The sequence below is a fragment of the Lathyrus oleraceus genome, chromosome 6 (genome assembly GCF_024323335.1).
Source record: "Lathyrus oleraceus cultivar Zhongwan6 chromosome 6, CAAS_Psat_ZW6_1.0, whole genome shotgun sequence".
Classification (NCBI taxonomy): Eukaryota; Viridiplantae; Streptophyta; class Magnoliopsida; order Fabales; family Fabaceae; genus Lathyrus; species Lathyrus oleraceus.
Genome location: NC_066584.1, coordinates 387195293 through 387201622, shown reverse-complemented (window position 1 = coordinate 387201622; position 6330 = coordinate 387195293).

Here is a 6330-nt window from a genome sequence, read left to right as displayed (position 1 = left end):
TCCACCATGTGAGGAGAGCTTCAACATACTAGTGAGGGGTTAACCCTATAATAAGTATGGAAGACTTATAGTCCAATCACTAAGGATAAGGTGAGGTTTACATCAACCACTATGATAACTCAAATCTATGACTAATGTTTATGAAAAAGGTTTTAACAAAGATGGCCATTGGAACCACAAAAAACAACTTGAAGTGAGTTGTATTTACACGTTAGGAGTATTCACAAAATAAAGTCAAAGTTGACTTAAGGTTCTTTTAACATAAGTATTAATGAAAAGAGTTTGAGAAAATCAAAGGCATAAGGCCTAGGTTTCTAATTTGAAAACAATGTCAATGTTTGAATAAAATGAGTTTGGCTTGGGTTAGAGTGGAGAGAAGAAGAGAAGGGCTAGTCCTAAACATGCAAATATGAGAGAAGAGATAAAACCCTTGGAGTTCCTTTTCTTGAGATCATAAAGATGATTCAAGATGCTCCTTTCCTTTGGACTTAGCAAATAACTCAATCAATCAAACAAATATTCAATCAAGCTCCTAGGATTTCCAATTGGCTTGTCTCTCTTAGCTTGGCTATTCATGACAATGGTCCTTCTTACTATCTCAAGTTTGGAATCCCTATCACACAAGAACAAACAATCAAAAGGTTCACAACACAACAAGAGAAATGGACAAAGAATGAGTTTAGATTAGGGGTCCTCTGAAGTCAGCTTTTATGATTAAACATTCTAAAGGCATGAGGCCTAGTTGCTCTTCAACAAGTTTAGCATTCTAAAGGCATGAGGCCTAGTTTCTCTTGAACTCCTTTAAGCATAGGTAATGTCCTAATTCTAAGTCCTTTCTCCTTTTTGCATTGGGTTCACACAAACAATCACAAAACAAGCACAAAGCCACAATATATTTATTCACAATAATGAGCTCAAGTGAGCAAAAGGAAAATAGCATAAACATAAAATATGAGCTCAAGTGAGCAAAAGGAAAAGGCAATATGAATAAATAAGCAAGAAATTAAATTGCAAGAAATTAAATGCTTGAATTAAAAGTTAGTGATTAATAATTAGTGTTAGTGTGTCATAAGACAATTTAGCGCTATGTTAAGCAATCGTAAGTGGACTAATGTAGTAGTCACACCTATCTGAGGCCGGTCAATAAAACTATAGGCAAATAAACACAAGTTAGAGATCATGACTAGTAAGCCAAGCTCCTACAACTTGTCATGCCAAAAGAAAAGAAGGAAAGACCTTGTATGGATTTTAGGTTTTTTGCTTGACCAAGAAGCAACCTATCTTGGACATAAAGCAATTCACTTGATCTTTGATCAAGTTGAATTTGATTTGGATCAAAGAAGGTTAAGCCTTTCATATGTCAAGGCTAACCACAAATCATTAACTCATTGGCCAAAATGAAAAGAAGAAGATGAAGATGAAATGAAATGGACGAAAGAAGAATTCAAATGACATAATGAAAGCACAATGATCAAATGTGAGTGAAATCATCATCAACCAATGGTAAACAGAAGAGAAATGAAGATTAGAAGTCAACAAAGTCAAACATATTTTTTTGGTATTTTTGGAATTAAAATAAAACATAAAATAAAATGAACAAAGTATGGTCAAACTTCAAATTCAATTCAAATCAACTTGGATAAGTCCAATTGAATCATCATAAGTCTAACATGGTCAAACAAGGTTTGACAAATTTTCTCAATATTTTTTGAAAACAGAAACTATTTAAAAACAATTAAAAACAAAGAAAAAATAACACAAATGAATTAAAATCTCCAATAAATCTCAAATCAATTAAGAAATTGATGAGAATATTTTTCATAGACTTATCATCATCCATATGTGTTAAGAAAATATTTTTTGGAATTTTTGAATATCAAAAAGTAATTAAAATGAATTAAAAACTATTAAAAACAAAATAATTCACAACAAATATTAAATGGAATCACAAAAATAATTAAAAATCAGATTATGAAACTAGGTTTTTCAAGAAAATTTTTAGTGCTGGTCTCATATTTTTGTGATTGCAAATAAAATAGTTATGAATTTTTGAAATAAAAAGGAATAAAAGAAAATAAAACAGAAATTAGAAAAATATGGACAATCCAGGAGCGCTGGATCCACTTTATTAATTGACGTGGACAAATCCAATGGCTCAGAGGCGTGCTTCCATTGTGGTCATTAGTCAAACGCGTTGCAAAGTGTATTAAAATAAGTCAACTAAACAAATGGCTGAGATTATAACGTGCACATGAGATCCAAAGGCCTAGGAGGTTCCACGTGGGGACGGTGGTGGAAACCACCGTCTTCTCCGGTGGACTAACTGATTTCGGCAACCAGTTGCAGGTTTTCAAACCTAAACCAAAATGCACGAGCCTTATACCAAAATGAAGCTAGGGTGATGTACATCACCGCTGTAACCTTGGATTTCTCTCAAGATCCCTATTGAATGAGAAATATGAGCTTGAAAATCTAGGTATGCAAACTGAAACTTCTCAAAACATGAAATCAAAGCCACCATTGGCTTGCCTCTTGCACGAGGACTTCAGAAAACCATTTGAACACAAGCAATTCACATTATATGATGAGATTCAGATCAAAACAGTTTGAACATCTACCTTTGAAGAGCAACTTGGATCAGCACGATTCCTTCAAACTTTTGCTTGCAATTTGATCTTGAGATGTGATATGAGTGCAAGGCTAAGGAATAAGTCTTGAAGATCAACTGATTTTGTTGAAATTCAAGCTCGAATTGAGAAAAATTAAATCAGAATTCCTTTGGTATTGGCTGGGTTTTCACTTCTGCAGGGTTTCAAGTAGCCTTAAGGTTGAAATTTGAATTAGTCAAGCATTGTATTTATAGCTGAAGTGCAAGCAAAGCAAGGCAAGAACTCGTGTGCATGATCATTGGGTCCTCCATGCATGGGCCTGTACAGGCGCATATGAGGCCCAAAATCAATTGGAAATGCAAGCTGATATCATACCAAATGGAAATGGACGTGCAATTTTCCTTGTGTTTGCTTGTGCATGAAGATTCCAATTGAATTGCATATTTGGTCACAAATGTTCCCCTCTTCGAAAGTCACACATAGAAACTCTAAACATAGGCATGTGAGGAATGGTTGGAAAGGTCTTGACATAAGGAACAAAAGCTATGTTGGGCAAAAATCCATTTGGAGTTTGGAAATTTATGAAAACTGGCCTTGACGCTTGAGGTACAAAACATGCCTTTGAAAAATTTGCCAAAAATGGCCAATTTCAAGCCCTTCTATTTCAATGATGCAAGCCTCAAATGGAAAAACCTCTAACATTAAAGTTGTAGATATTTTCAAGATGATAAATTTAGACTCAAATGTTTCATCATTTTGATTTTTGATGAGAAAGTTATGGGCACTTGAAGTTGGACTTTTTCAAGATTCAATGGTTTTGGTCCAAAGTGACCTATAATGTTTTGTATTATCATATGTGTTTCTTTTAGGATTATGAAATTTTGTCCAACATAACATTTTAATTAGACATCTTAATATTTCCAATGCAATTGGTCTCACCTCAAAATCATGAAAAATGAAGAAGTTAGGTCCTTGGGAAGTTGACCCAAAATTAGGGTTTCAGTCAAAATGACCTATAATGTTTTGAAATGAATAATGACCTTAAAAGTTTCAAATGTATTTTTGTTGATCATGAAAGTTGTTCATATGGTTCTTAAGAACATTGTTTCTCTTGGGGTCATCTTCATTTGACAAACACATCAAAAGTTAGGTCTCAGTGGATTTCAGATTAGTTAGATGACTTGACTGGTCAACTTCTCAAGGCCAAACTTCAAATCTTGATGAATGAATGATTGAGGATACTCACATAAGCTCATATATGCATAAAATAATGAATCAAAGAACTTCCCTTGATTTAATTTTATCATAGGTTGAGGTTGCTTCATGGGCAAGGCACAATCAATGCACTGTTGAATTAGGGTTTCCTTGGGAAACTATCCTCAAGCCCTTTGGTTTATCTTGATCAAATTGGAAAATTGAGATACTTGGGAGACATATATGATGATTGAGAGCTTTGTGAACCATTGTCATTCTTGCTTTCATCTTCATCTGACCACTTCATTGAGCATATGAGCCTCCTAGGAGCAAGGGATCTCATGATTGCTTGAGCTTCAAAACAAAACAAGTTAATGACATTTTTTTGTGCTTTTGGTTAGTAAACAAAATAATAAAAGCAATAATATACAATTCAAGCATGCTTGGTGGTCTCAAACCAACTCACACAAGTCCCAACCCAAGGGTTAAGGAGCCACACATGCTATGATCCTTGAGGCAATGCAATGAGCAATGATATGATGCCATAAAGGATCTTAGGGTCAAAATTAGGGTCTTACACATGGATAACATATGTTCATTTAAAGGAATAAACTTCCAAACATCTAGCATAGTTTATAGTAGGAAACATGAAAACTACTATTATTGAAGGTCACCAGTGTTTTCTTATTTCACAAATCAACCTAATCTAGCTTGATGGCAAAGTTATGGATTTTGTCATCAATGGTCATCAAGAGGTGGGAAACGTTATGAGTTATTGGGATGGGAACTTGGAGGATTAAAGTTCATCAATGACAGATGTATTATTTTTAGTGATACGCATAAGGGGAATAAAAGTAAAGACCCGAAGATAAAGCTTTTAGAAACCATGGATGAGAATACTCAATTTGAGGTGAAGTTTCTTATTACAAAATACTAGTAGTAGTAGTGATGGAATTATTAATAGGCTTTTGATTAACATTTGACTCATGATAAGATAAGCCAGAAGATTGTAATGTCTCAAAGGGATGGTTATGTTGACCTTGGGTATTATGCCTTTAATGTGGATGTAGAGTTGCAAAGCTCAAAAATCACTACATTTAGGGAGCCATTTAAAAGCAATGAGAGTCAGAGATGGTTGAAGAAACATGTTTGTGAGTTTGTTATATTACCTAAGAAGGAAATATTGATTAGAAGCAAGTGGATCCAAATGGAAAGTTCAAAGTTCATATGTGGTTCGAACTTGATCAAGGTTGTTGAAAAGTGATTCAACATGGAAGAGATCCATAAGGTAGTTAATGGGTAAATTGGCATACGATGGTTTCAAGTCAAGATGGGCATTGTATAAGCATGCATTCAAACCTTTGAGTAATGAAGAGAAATAAAAAATATTTTGAGATTTTCAAAAATCAAATATTTGAAAAATAGCAAATATGTTGAAGGAAGACATCAAAACCGTAGAGGCAGGTCAACGGGCGACGGTCTAATCCAGATGATTTGCCGGTATTAAGTTTCATTGGTTTAGTTCGTGAATTCGTTCATTAATGTTATAATATAATAAAAAAATTACTTTAATTTATAAATACTGATATATGCTTTAAATTAATATAAAAGATATTATATGTTATAGTATTCTAAATCAATACAAAAATAAGATAATACTTATAAGATTATAAATTAATATATAAAGTATTATAAGAAATTTAAAATCTTTTTTATTTAAAAAGTTGATGGGTTCTTTTTTGTCACGTTAAGGATATGTTGAATTTGAGTTGTTATAAATATGTATCACTTTCATTCTTTTTTAGACAAACTTTATAACTTTACCGCTAAAGATAAAGAGATGGGTTAGGATTTCTTAGAAAATTTAGAGAGAAAATTGTTGAAACTCCTTGGAGTTTTTGGAATTTAGACAACCTTTAGAGATATTTAAGATCATTGGAAAACACTTCAAAATACCTCGGGCTTGCGTGATTCATATGTAGAGAGTTGAAGAGATTAGGGAACCAATTAATCCACCAGCCGAGAAGAGCTTTGAGTAGCCCCAAGAAGAAGAGAGAGCAAAGCTAATGATGAACCATGTTCTTACAATATACTACATAGGACCAAAGTCGTCTCAAGTTTTTGGAGGCCCTGTGTAGCTTAGCCATAGTTCAACCTTGCCAAAACAAATAGAGACCCTACTTAGTCATGATTTAACTTGAAAAATATTTTATGAGACCCTACTTAATTATAGTGTAACTCTGACAAATTTGAGGCCCTGTGAGGTAGCCCGCCTTCCACACCCTCAAAGACGACCCTGCTTAGAAATTTGACAATTGTAAAATATAAAAGTTGTTAGAATTTTGGGCATACTTTTATATGTGCAAAAGGAAAACAACGGAAAATCGATAATTTCCTAAAGGTAGTAACAAGGCTAAGAAGTAAATGAGATCATCAACTAAAGAAACACCCATTGTGATAACACATGGATCATAAATGCGATAAACACAAATAAACTAGATTAAACATGTAGTACAATATTCTTTTT